This window comes from Aegilops tauschii, chromosome 4 (assembly GCF_002575655.3).
Source record: "Aegilops tauschii subsp. strangulata cultivar AL8/78 chromosome 4, Aet v6.0, whole genome shotgun sequence".
NCBI lineage: Eukaryota > Viridiplantae > Streptophyta > Magnoliopsida > Poales > Poaceae > Aegilops > Aegilops tauschii.
The window spans coordinates 506,025,493-506,039,579 of NC_053038.3; the positions used below are offsets into that span (position 1 = coordinate 506,025,493).

At 40.9% G+C, this 14,087-nt stretch overlaps 1 long non-coding RNA gene across 3 annotated transcripts; it reads left to right on the plus strand.

The window, feature by feature from the left end:
* The first annotated feature begins 1,732 nt into the window (after nucleotides 1-1,732).
* On the plus strand, nucleotides 1,733-12,857 carry LOC120963148 (uncharacterized). 3 transcript variants are annotated; one of them, XR_012182660.1, is made up of 4 exons: nucleotides 1,733-3,360; nucleotides 4,915-5,119; nucleotides 9,994-10,047; nucleotides 12,397-12,857. It is a non-coding gene; the product is annotated as an uncharacterized lncRNA (long non-coding RNA). The 3 variants fall into 3 exon arrangements; XR_012182659.1 differs by lacking the exon at nucleotides 12,397-12,857 and having other exon boundaries at nucleotides 1,734-3,360; nucleotides 9,994-12,390; XR_006663159.1 differs by lacking the exons at nucleotides 9,994-10,047; nucleotides 12,397-12,857 and adding an exon at nucleotides 7,378-9,980 and having other exon boundaries at nucleotides 1,742-3,360.
* Nucleotides 12,858-14,087: the final 1,230 nt, after the last annotated feature.

The following is a 14,087-nucleotide window of genomic DNA, read 5'->3' on the forward strand; positions in this document are numbered from 1 at the left end:
CAAAATTACTCCTCAATGGTTGCGAATTTGAGAAAACGTTCAACATGATCAAGTTTCGCATTTTCGATATCTTCCCAACAGTATATTATTTGCCTCATTTTGATAAACTTTTTAAAATTATCGCGTTCGAAATCAAATTTGACCGTATTCAAATTCGTCTTTAAACCGTAAGGAATGAGAAATACATTTCAATACGAAAAAGTTGTGCATTTTCCATAGTTTTCCAATGCCATATCATTTGCGTCAATCTGACAAACCGTTTACAAAAAAGCGCAAAAATACGTTTCGCCTGAAATTTCACCGTTTTTCAAATTACTTTTAAATTGTACAGAATTTGAAAAAACAATAGATATGTGAAAGATGCGTATTTTTACCAGCTTTGCAACGCCATCTTATTTGCTCAATTCCGACAAATCATTTGAAAATTGAGTCCAAAATACAATTTACGTTTTCGGTTTTGAAAAAAAAACAGTTTTTTTCAAAATTGCTCGTAAACCATGATGATTTTGCAAAAACGTTCAATATACTTGAAATATAGTTGTCAAGAGCTTTCCAACGATATATGACACGCCCCATTACGACAAAAAAAATTGCAAAAAAATTTTGAACTAAAGAAGACGATTTGTTAAACAGAAATGAAAACATCAGTTCAACCGCTCGAATACATCAGTACAACCACCTGAAACCATCAGTTTAAGTAGGGTAACAGAATAATATTCTGTTATGCGAAACAGAATAACCCAGATGTATATATATATATATACACACACACACAGCCGGTCTATTCTGCTAATATTAGCATGTCATTGTTTGAACAAAGTGTGCTGTAGTACTCAGACGAGTGAACTTCCCGTCGTAAAAAAACTGTGCGTTGTGTTTTTTCGGGAACCTTTTTCACTCTAGTTTTTGAACAGTTTATCGGAACGAGGCGTGTAATATACGGTTGAAAAGCTGTGGATTAGGCGCAACTTCGTCATGTTGAACACTTTTCGAGATTCCTCGCGGTTTAAGAGCAGTTTCCAAAATGGTGCGGCGCACGACTAGTGGCAGCGACCGTTTTTTCACATTTTTTCTAAACCGCTCGCCGGAATGAAGCAAATGATACACCGTTGAAAAGATATCGTCGAGACGCATCGTTTTCATATATATTATTTTCTCTAATTCATTACGGTTTAAGAGCAGTTTTAAATTTACCAAATCGCGGAACTGTTTTAAAAAAAATCAATTTTTAGGTACCGTTTTCGCTCCAGTTTTTTTAACCGTTTGTCGAAATGAGGCGTGCGATATGCCATTGGAAAGCTACGGACGAGGCTCAACTTTCATATGTTGAAGTGTTTTTGAGATTCTTTACGGTTTTTAGTTAATTTTGAAAATCGTGCGGCTGACGACGTGAGGCAGCGGCCGTTTTTCTCGAAATTTTTACAAAGCGCTGATCGGAATGATTCAAATTATATGCCGCTGGAAAGATATCGACGAGGCACAATTTTTTCATGTAGAACACGCTCTCTAATTCCTTACGGTTTAAGAGCAATTTTGAATTTACCGAAACGCGGACACTCTGTTTTTCGCGACACCCAAATCATCGTGTTTTCTGCATGAGACACATGAGCACACTGCTTCAGACCAGAAACCGCACTGCATCAGACAGGCAAGTGAACTTCATGGTTTCTTTCGTCATTTTATAAAATAAAAAAATCTTTTGACTTTTTTTTCTAACAAGTGGACCGCAGAGACTGAGCGAGTGAACTACATCTGATAAGAAGTGAACTTCTTCAAGATGTTTTGGTTTCTGTTGAGTTTTTTTAGTCTCAACTGGACTACATGGTCAATGTTTAGTGAGCTGCATGAAAGAGGCAAATGGGCTACATTAAAAATTACATTGCACCAAAAGAATGTTACCTCCCACCAACATTATTTTGATTTTTTTTAAAGAACAAGTGAACCGCACAAAAACACAAAGTACTGCACGATCGAGCCAACCAAACTGCACGCACACTTTCTATTTTGCGCCACTGTCTATGGTCGCTGATGATGTTCATGGGCACAATACATCCATCAATTGTTTTACACAGCCACACACACATACATACACACAAAATCAGCACTAGCACCCGCCGGAGCTGCAATAGAGGATCAGCAGAACTGTATTTTGGGGACCAACCGAGCTGCACTAGATCAGAAACCTGCACCAGCTTGGTCATATCCTTGAATAGTTTTAAAAAAGAAAATTTCTAACTGAATCGCGCACGCCCATCTGAGCTGCACACCAGGGCCATCTGAACAGCTCGCGTGCGCGGCATCTCTGGCATCGCCGGCGAACTGTATGGCGGCGCTGCCAGGCACATCAGCCCTCTGGTAAACCTTTTCTATTACTACGTCCAAACTACTAGACAAGACTAGTGAACTGCATTATTTTAACTATTTTTGTTCTTTTGTTCTAGAACTTTTCTGTTACATCATTATATTGTTATCTTCGCATTAAAAAAACTGCATGTATATGCAGTACGTACTGCAGGATGCCATAAGGGAACAGCAAAGATGAACTACTAAAGAAATAATTATGCCGCCGGCCACCATAGTGCAGTGCACATGTCTCTCGCCGCCTGCAAACAAGAAGTAGGAGAGAGCTGCAGGTGAGAGCCGTAGACTGCACGCCGAGGCGAGCTGCACTGCACGCCACGCTCGACAGCACTGCATGATGTGCTCGCTCGCCAGCACGTGGATTGCACGGGTGCTGTCGCCTGGCTGCAGGGTAGGGATGCCCGCACGCTCACGCTGTTCCGGACACTGGGCGAAGTGAGCTGCAGTTCGATCCAAAAACAACCACCCGTATGGACGAAGTGAGCTGCATCGATGCGGGAGTGCTGCCAGGCCGCCAAATAGAGGAAGTGGGGGTTGGGGGATCCGCCATCCCTCTCCTCCCATGGCACCCAGACCTTGCCGAGCCCCCTCTAGCGCTTCCCTTTCCGTCCGTCGAGGGTCGGTGGAGGCAGATGCAGAGGGGAGGGAGGCGTTGGCGAGTGGATCATGCCGCCCTCCCCCTGCCCCGTGCGCGCTACCCAGGTCGCAGGGACCGGCGCACCTCGATCCCGCGTGGGGCTGTAGCTCCATGGCTTGGCGGCGCGGCTAGCCGGGAGGGAGGGCGGTGCCGCAGTGCGCCTTGGCTGGTGACTGGGCGGTTGGGGAGGGGGTGACGAGGAGAGGTGGAGCCGGATCCCATCGGATCTGGTGGTTGTTGGGCGGGATAGGAAGGCGGGGCAGGGGAGGCTGGTGGCGCGGGGGAGATGGTGGTGGTGGGGTGGGGTGGTTGGGTCCATTATGAAGTTCAATTGAGTAGGACAGAGTGACTACCATACCAAGGTATGCTTTGTATATATGGTACAAACATTGTTCATATCATGAGTGATCAATTGGGACTTCTTAACACATTTCAGTTGAAATGATAGTTCATTTTAAAGTGCATCGTTTGGTTGATTTTAGTTTTAGTGCTCACCATGAAGTTCTTACTGAAAAGTGTTATGGTTCCTTAGTACCTTCCATAATTTGGTAATTTTGTGTTTATATAGCAGGAATTGTTGTTTCATGCCTAATACCATGAAATTTACCTAAATAATGAGTCTCACATTGCTATTGTGAATTTTCATATGATGCATGTGTCACTGAAAGGCTGGAGTATGGTGTAGGGTCCTTATTCGTAGATGATCTTGAGCCGTTGGAGCTATAGGCTGTAACATCATGATCGCTTGCAGCCAACAAAGAGTTGGCCTAGCCATGCTTTCATGAAATATTGCTCCTTTGTATCCTTTTCGGTTCTCATTCCCGTTGCTTGACCCAATTGAACTTTTTGTAGAAAGTGGTTTCTACTCCTACGTAATGTTGGAGAAATTTTTGTATCTATAGTGATGACAAGATGACAACATCATCTATCTATTATATATAAAAAGCGCTTAACGGGCTACCCAGAAAAAAAGATAAATAGGCTAAAATTACCACAAAAATTAGAAACATCTAACCGTTTATTTAATTGGCTAAAATTATATAGCCATTAGATTAGATTTACATGAAAAAAAAGCGCTTAATGGGCTACCCGGAAAAAAGATAAATAGGCTAAAATTACCACAAAAATTAGAAACATCTAACCGTTTATTTAATTGGCTAAAATTATATAGCCATTAGATTAGATTTACATGAAAAAAAAGCGCTTAACGGGCTACCCAGAAAAAAGATAAATAGGCTAAAATTACCACAAAAATTAGAAACATCTAACCGTTTATTTAATTGGCTAAAATTATATAGCCATTAGATTAGATTTACATGAAATTTACCCACCATTGCCATTTATTATAATATAAAAGAAGAAAATGTTTCACCATAATCTTACCTAATTACAAAAAAAACATTGGATTAATGGGTGCCCAATAGTTTTGTCAAAAATATATCGCATTGCAAAGAGAGGCAGCTCTCACGTCCTGGCGCTAGGGTTTATCTGGCCGCTCAGGATCTCACATCGGTGGGGTTGCGCCCGGAGTTGCTGAGCCTGAATCGATTCTCCGATGACCTACGTGCTGATAAGAGAGGTACATAGTACGTACATGTATTTCATCTTTCCTTGCTTCGCCGATTGCAATTGTTGGTGCCATTATTTTCCAGATTCCCACGATGTTGTCGATGATGTGATAAATGGCCACGATCCAGTCCAGCCTCTTCTTAATCCTTTTTCATCCACTTTTCAAGTCGTCCTAGATCCATCCAGCTCTGTAACCGATCTTAAAAAAGGGCGACCAACCCAATCCAGTATCTCTCCTAATCCCTTTCTTCTTTAACCTTCTAATCGCCTCAGTTTCCTGTTCTGACCATGAAGCAATCGAGCTTCTATTTTTTTTGTCAATTAATGAATCATTCTCACCATGGTAGATGTAGCAGAGGATGGGGTGTATTGGCTGGATTCAAGCCGATCTGACAGCCGGCGAGGAACTGCAGGCTGCAGCGGATTGGCAATACAATGATTTCTGCTCCATTCATCAACTGTAAATTCATCACTGAACCAGGACGATTGGAATGGTGTTTTCGGTTGCTTGGAAGGAAGCTCAGTCATCTAACCACAAGATCTGAATTTCAGGTGCGTGTATTCAGTCAAACGTGCTATCAAGTATGAATATTGTTAGCTAAATTACAGGTTAGCTAGGTCCCAGAACCAAAGTAGAAGATCAGAGAACAACTATGTGTGTGGGCTGCTATACTCGAAGTCTGTCTCGAACAGAAGAAGACAAAAGAAGTTGCAGCATAAACATGCGATGCAATCTACAAACAAACAAACGCGCGCGCGCGCGCGCACACACACACACACAAGCACTGGAGTAGCTCACGTACACTAGAAATTTGAAGCTGATTTGCTTGGAGTTACAAAGAGTGCATGCACATACAACTGACTGTATGGAGCTGCACAAAACATGCACAACTACCTTCGCTGATATCCTAAAAGCAACCCATAGTGACTACGTTAGATTGTTCCTCTCAATTTCTTGCCTTACCAAGGAACTTGGTGCCACTTACTTCTCTAGAGAAACCATGCCTTGCGTGCAAGATATTTCTTGGCATTCAGTTCACTGGTACTGGTAAGTTGCACTTGCCAACATGAAGTAGTCAAATCATTTTCTTAAGATAAGTAAAATTGATTGGCATATGAGATTCGTAGTGTGTGATACTCATGATTTTTTCCTTGCACTTTACAAAAGTATATGTAGTTTGCCAAGAGTTCTTTTATAAACGCAGGAGGTTGAAAGAGTAAACACACCTGCAGTATAAGAAAATTTGTGCAGTAAAGATCCGTGTAATTCTCCTTAAAAAAGATAGTTTTCAAATTACAATGCTCGATATCTACATTTTGCTGGATAGGATCCTACCAGGACAACTAACAAGCACCAATAATTGCATTATGTTTTGTTTTCTGACCTATTTCGTTGATTCCAAATATTTTATTCGGAAAAGGACATGCTTTACACATTAAGGGTGAATAAATTTGTCCATAAGGTCCGTCACAGACTCTGTTTTTATAAGTTTTTTCCTAAGGCTATCATAGTTAACGTAATCATAGTTGTCGTGCTGCTTAATGATCCTTAGTAACTAAAAAAATGATCCTTAGTAACTAGATCCTTCTCTAGGCATGGAATACGTTACTGCACCCCTATTTTATGATTTACACCTTCAACTGACCAGTTATATCCACCTAACCAACACTTTACTTGGCTTAGCATGCAAGAACAGAAGATGAAATATTAATTTCTTAAAAGTGAATGCTAACATATAGATAATTATTTCTTACATATTGCTATTTGATTATTTTTCTCGAATACATCGCTATTTGATTTTGTCTGGAACTATTGTTAAGAAGCATGCCTTTCAACCATAATAATGATAAGTTCTCATATACATTTTTAGCTTACAAATGATGCATGCTTACAAATTTAGCTTTCAGTGTTTCCGGAATGGTGTTCTATTCTGCAAGACACATTACCTGGTAACATGGTGAAATATCATCATCATGTCCACCAAAATTTGCCCTTTGCTGACTGATTTTCTGCCATGACAAACTGCACACTCAAAATCTAATGACACTGCGATAGGAGATAGTAACGAGACAAAGGAGTACACCGGAATAATTGCTACTGTTCTATTTCTGTTATATACTCCCTCCGTCCCGAAATGTAAGACGTTTTTTGATACTATGATAGTGTCAAAAAACGTCTTATATTTTGGGACGGAGGGAGTAATATACTACATTGCATGAAGTTGTTGTAGTAAAGGAAAATAAAGATTAATTAATCAGATTCAATGGTCATGTTTTCGGGAACTTGGAATCAAATGATAAATAAACAAAGACTATGTTTTTCACGTGATCGATTCTTTGTGTTAATAGATACAACACTACACTTTCTTTTTATAGTTGTACATCCTGCATACTGGCCATGGACTAGCTTGCGACCTGAAGTCTGGCCATGTGCACTAACTGATCATGCACATGAGAAGAGCACAATTTTAATTCTAGGCATGAATCATTAAATTATGACTTATTAAAAATTTATGTGTACTGATTTAGTATCAGGCAACAACCAGCCATTTAATTATCCAACAAACTTATATTTCTCATATCATGACATAGGCAACTGTCACTCTAAAACATATGATGTGTCATAAAGAAAACTCTATTCTGATAACTGGAATACAACACTCTTAAGCAACAATACCCCGAGCTTTTCTATTTTGCCCTTAACAGCTTGGCCCCTCTCTGCCCAACCCTTTGGCCAGTTCCAACAAGTTCGATTAACATTAGATCGCATCTCTCCTTGCATTGAATCAGAACTCTGTAATGTTTGCCAGGATATATGGAGCTACTGTTGGAATTCTGCAACCTTTTCTGCTGTCAAACTTTACAGAGTTCTGATTAGAGGAGAGATGGCACACCCCAATTTTTAGAAGATTTGGAAATCAACAGTTATTCAGAGATACAAAATTTTCTGTTGGTGTCTGATCGAAGATAGGCTCAACACAATAAGTCTGCTTCTCAGGAAATCATTTCACCTCCCCTCCTACCAATGTGTGCTATGTTATGAGCAAATTGAAGAGACCACATGGTACCTCTTTTTGGACTGCTCATTTGCTCTGCAATGCTGGGACCAGATCAACCCTAATCAGAGGAGGGACACATTTTTCATTCAGGAAATCATGCTGTCTTTGAATGAATTACCAAATGGAGTGGCCATGAACATTGTCATTATGAGTTGCCGGCATATTTGGATGCAAAAGAACAACAAGATCTTTAAGCATATTAATCCGAGCACCACATGATGGAAGCTGCTACTCAAGAAAGATCTAGAGTTGCTACATCATAGAACTAAGCACCAGCTCCTTCAAAATTTTCAAGACTGGATTGCCACACGTTTGTAGTCTGAAAGATCCTTGAGTTAGACATCTTTCCAAGAGCTGGCATTGGTTAGATGGGTTAGCCATCTCCTTTTCATTCTGACCACTTTTGTACACACCCTTTGAATTGCTTTTAACGAAAATCACCGTAGAACAATTGTCATACGGTCTCTGCCTAAAAAAACATGTAAGAAGAACTGAGAGGTTGAGAAGACTACATAATGGGGAAAGTGAAGAATCAGACGGGTGTGACCCAGAAACCAATGACGTTTTGTACATGTAGTAGTGTGGACAATGTTATTTTTCCTCCAAAGGAAGTACACGTTATTTCTTTCTAGAAAGTGGACACTGTGAAAGCAAACCATGCAACGTGAAAATATAAGCTACCATTGGTACTGCTGAATGCACGTGTCTTACCAACAAACATTTATTGGATATGTATAGTACATAAATAAAATAAATCACTAAAATAAATATGTGAATTTTGCACGGCGTTAGAAAATTTACCAAGAACCACACTAACACTATGACAACTATTAATTTGTGTTTACTGAAAAATATATAACCAAGTAGCATGGTAAAAAAACAGAAAATAACAAATATAATATGAGCTACTTGACCGATCATAAATAAATAATTCTTTATGTCATGCATAATTAGGAAGTAAATGATGAAGGGATAACACATATATTTAGATATCAATAAAAACCCTAACATGTCGAAGATAAAACTATGTTCGTCGTAGTCATATATTTGAAAATTTCATAACATTTGGTTTCAACTTTTTCTTTAGACAAATCAAACAATATGGTTTCAACATTTAACTTTATAAAATGCTAGCCCGCGCATCGAGCGGGCCACATTGCTAGTTCACCTAAATCTAGCAACCTCAATGGAAATCACATAGCAGCAAAAGAACTTTACCGTATAATAGATGCCAACTTCGCAGGAGGATCAACATCCAAAGATGAAAATCTAAATCATGTTTTGTCACATGTAAGATATGTTGTTGATCGTCTGAATGACGCAATGACACAGTTAGAGTATGATCTCCAACAGACAAACATATGTTATTGGAGCCTGGACGATGATATTGAAGGAATCTCTGTTTTAGGTAATGATGGACCGCCAATGGATATTTAGGGCATATATATCAATGGCTTTGCCTGATGATCATCGGCTCATAACTATAACCATCTATATGATGCGCCAATACTATGTATCACCACTGGGTTCTCTTAAAACACTATGTATCAAAACTAAGTTTCTATTTGCTTATGCTCATTGTAAATTTCTTAGAACAATATGTATCAGCACTACGAGATCAATATATGATATCGTCAAGTAATATCATTGCTTCCTTTTGTCTAATATCATATATACTAGCATAGCCCGCGTGGCGGCACGCCGCGCCCATCGTTACATTGTATTTATACGGATCGTAAAGTGCATTTTTATATTTGTAACAATAGAATCGTCCATGGCTAAAACCCAGAAAGAATATATCCGATGAGTCCAATAAAAGAAGATGGAAAAGGGGACATTTATTGCAGCTATGCATGATACATACTGATGAACGGAAGTTTACACGCTGATACATATTACTAATAAGGTCTACCTATTGGCATTGTATACAACACGCCGCGCCTGTTGATACACTATGCGATAAATTCTGTATATGGTTATATTAAACTTTAACTGTTAACTATTTGATTAATTATTCAATTGTTTCTTATTCAACTTTAATTTTTATGTTGCAATGTATATATAAACATCATATTGGTACAGATAATGAAATCTTTCATAGATAAAATCATTATTGCATAAAAAGAATCAATGCATTGTAGATAAAGGGGAATACATATTGATATTGCATGATAAAATTTTGATTCTTCAATAATTCATAGCATCCATGTTTGATCGCTTTCCGGATTTGTGTCGATGATGAAATTATACAGAACTTTATTAATACTTTATGTTCAAATTACATATGTGATAAAAGGAAGACTCATGTGTTAAATTTTTGACTGTTGATTGGTTTCTAGTTTGACATCATCTCTTTCTGGTTTGCAGGGGCATGCAAATAGATATGCTTACTTGGTTTGTTTAATGGGACCGAACACGAAGGTAATTACTAAGGACTATTTCAAGACAACCATCGACCTAAGGTCAACCTCGTGATAGCTTCTCAATATAGAGATTGGATCAACTCAAACTGGAATCAATATAATTTTTTCACTTAAATTTGTGAATTGATGATAGAGAAAAACCTCCTCAACTCAAATCGTAATAATACATGGAGTTTTGCATGGATAAAATAAACTGTGAAACATAAATTAATGCACCCTTTCACCATTATGTAAGCAGTCCAGTTAAGAAAATAAATTGAATTACCGGCGCAAAAGAACAAAGTCTGGCATGAAATTTGAAAGATGTATCTTGTCATGTCCTAAAGTAGCTTAACAAAGTTATGTATATCAGCTTAATACAAAAACAATATAGAGAGCCACAAAAATGCAGAGAAAGGGAGCACCAAACTATCTGTAATTTATGTCCGCTTAGTTCAATCATAGATTCCATGCTCATCAGATGAGGATAGGTAGCCCAAAACACCCTCCAAAAAATATATGCAGAAATATTCTTTGCATCTCTGTTTTCATTCCTTCAAAAGAAAATCCTAATACAAAAATAAATATGATTGTGCCTCATGCGGTCACCACATCATCAAAATAGTGAAAATTCATGATACTGCAAAAGCTCAATCTGCAAAAACCTTAAACACTAAATTAGTAGTATGTCCACACTTTTACTCGAATAATAATGCCACCTGAAAGCGCAGTTATCTCCCTCCCGCTCCAACGATTTGGCCTTTTCTTGCTTGAACGCTCAGTTTCTGATTCACTGAGCTCCGCATGTTATTAACTATCTTATAAAAAGCAGAGTTGGTGATGATGGTGTGCCTGCCATCCTGCAATATAGGCCGTCCGATCTATATCTAATGGATAGGAAGAAAACTATGACAATTTACCCGCACTCCTCTCCACATTTGCAGATAAGGCCTTCCCTCGTTCATCATTTTCTCCCACATGATCTTGATGTTCCGTGCAACGCACGGGCATCTTGCTAGTTATTAACTAATACTTCTCTCTCCATTATGAAATTTGCTTGTAGATTCCTGCACCTCAAGTACATCAAAAGATGCATAGATAAATTGGAAGGCTCACAATACATAGGAATTTGATTTCTCTCATACTTCAAACAGAAGAAGTCAACCAGAGTAGCACGTCAGCCGCATGCATGAAACACGTACCAAAGAAATACAAAGAGAGAGAGAGAGAGAGAGAGAGAGAGAGCTAACAGCACACGGCTCGCAAACAACAGTATGTCCTTCAGATGGAAGTAGCTCGTGAGTACATGACTGGTTTTTGCCGGATAATCCTGCAACTAACCTTGAAGGACGAACAACGCAGCGGCCTGGTGTACATGCTGCTGCTCGTGCTCTTGTTGACGGAGAGCACATACACTCGGTGATGGCGCCTACGGCGAACTGCAAGTGGGCCTTGAAAGCGTGCTGCCCGCATGCAGAGGCGTTGCCGGTCTTGTCGTGACTTGCTGGTACTACAGTGTAGCGCCGTCGAGATGGGCCGGAAGGGGTGAAGCATGCATGACTGCACCGCGGCATACCTCGTCCCCGGGAGGACAAACACAGGCATGCAGGCCCGTCCCTGTCCATCTCCCACTGACTTGCCTCCCACTCGTTGCGCTCTTTGCGTGGTCAAAGGGCACACGGCGCCTGTCCTGCCGCGCATAAGAGCTCCTTGGCCGCCGACCGGCGACCACGCATGTGACATGTCCAACACACCACGCCCGATGAAAGGAGGAAGGAACCGACAGGAAGAGGAGGGCACCATTTCAGGCAGCAGCTGGCCAGCTAGCAGAAGAAGAATCCCAGGCGCTCCGATGGAGGTAAGGCTACGGGTCGCCACGACCGCGGTCCTGTGGCTGGCACTGTCCGTCAGACCTCTCAGACGCTTCCTTCTTCTTCTTTCTCTTTGCTACTATCCACCAACCGAGAGAGAAATCGAGCACGGAGGTGATAGAGCCTGATCGAGAGCCTCACCGTGCAAACAAAAACTGTAATTGAGAGGCGCCATCTCTACACTCTTCCCTGTCCCTTTCCCTCCTCCGCGGCTCCCGCCTCCAACTTCAACCACCGCTGGCATTCGCCTGCCGATTGGATGCGTCCTGGCGGCGACCATCAACATCGGCGTCGGGCATGCAACAGGGATAGTGACGAGAACATCAATACCATTGTTACACCCACAGCCCCTGCTACTATACATACTGGACCAATTACTAGAGCTCGCGCACGCCAGTTAAATTACCAGCTACTTTCGTTTCTTGGTAATGATTCTAATGTTCATGAGAATATGATGCTGCCTAAATTGGATACATTTGTTTTGCTTACAAATGAAGGGCCTAGCTTGGAGAAGGATGAACATTGGAGCAAGAACAAGCATAGAGTTGATGGCATGCGCAAGGGAAACAAGAACAGAGTTCCAGTGATGATTTCAGGACTTTGAAGTCACCATAATGAGTGCATGAAGCCTTGGACGAAATATACAAGATGCCACTTCATAAATTTCGTCCAGAGGCTATTCTAGGTGATGCGTCACCTTATTATTGGGCCAGGCCCATGTAATTTCGAAATACTTGAATATAGGCTATTTTTAGAGTCCGTATGTGTGGGGAAACAAGAGTTAGGGTTGATTTCGGACCCCTCCTCCAAGGGCCACGAAATTCCCCCCCTCTTCCTCCATATATACAGCCCTTAGGGCATCGTTTAGACTTTGGGTTTTGTTTAGATTAAAAGTTCACCATAGCTGCAACTTTGCGTACTTCGTTTGTGTTCAACGACCAGACCAAGACGTCACAGAACCCCATCTTGATCAATAAAGCTTTCCTCTTATATTCGCAATATCCAGATTGCAATCTTAGTTTCTTGCTTGTTCCTCGTTTGCCTGCAGGAAACAGATCTTCGTGGTCAGGTTGATCATGCTCCGGCGTGGTCAATAACCTCTCGGAGTTGGTTTAGCGATTGCTAAGGCGCGACGTCCTCGCACGTTCGTAGTTGGATCGTCAAAGTTGACTTCCTCCAAAACGATAGCCACCATCTCATCAAAAGACGGGACACCTTTGCCTCTATCAAGTGGTATCAGATTTCCAGGTTGCTCGGTGAGATTTTACAGTTTTTCGTAGTTTAGATCGAGTCTGTTCTTCATACCTATAGTCCACGAAAAAGCCAAAAGAAATTTTAGGGTTAGTTCATCATATCCGAACCAATCTGAGCCTTTGCATAATCTTTTCCGTATTTGCTTTGTTGAATTTGCGGTTACATCATCGTGTCAGGTTGCTGGTCTTAGCGTCTAGTCCTTTAGAGTTTCGAGTTCTGTTCACAGGTTGTCACGTCGCCGCTGCCATATATCACCACCGCATCATCATTATCGCTGCTAACATATACCACCACCGCACCAACTTCATCACCGCTGCCATATACCACCACCACATATTCACCGCCAATCCGAGTCCATATTCGCCGCCATCACGCCAATCCGAGTCCACCTGCAACATATATCCACCACCAGTCCGAGTTCCACCAGATTCATCTCCGCCACCAGTCCGAGTTCCACCATATTCATCTCCGTCACCAGTCCGAGTTCCACCATATTCATCTCCGCCACCAGTCCTAGTCTGAGTCCAGTATTTTGTTACTCTGTTTTGGATTTCCATATCACGCCATACTCCGAGTCGTGACGGAGTAGGACTCCCGAACTTTCGTGCTACCCGTACAAGAAAAATAGTTCCAGTTTAAAAAAAACTAAGTCTGGAAAATTCTGGCTAGGCAGTTTTTAGGCCATTTGTAGACTTTTTCGAAAAAAAATTGTTGTGGAGCAAAAAAAAAAGAGGGCAAAAAAGTGTCGAAAAAAGTGAAAAAAAGAGAAAAAAAATTCAGAGTGTGCTCCTCCCTTGTTTACGTGCAGCGCCGTGATTTAGTTAGTGTTCTAGGCTCGCGTCTCTAGCACGGTGTAGCCTAGGACCAGCACGGTACCGTCGTTGAGCGTTTATTCAACTTTGCATCTCTGAATTGATTATTGCTGACCTTTTTT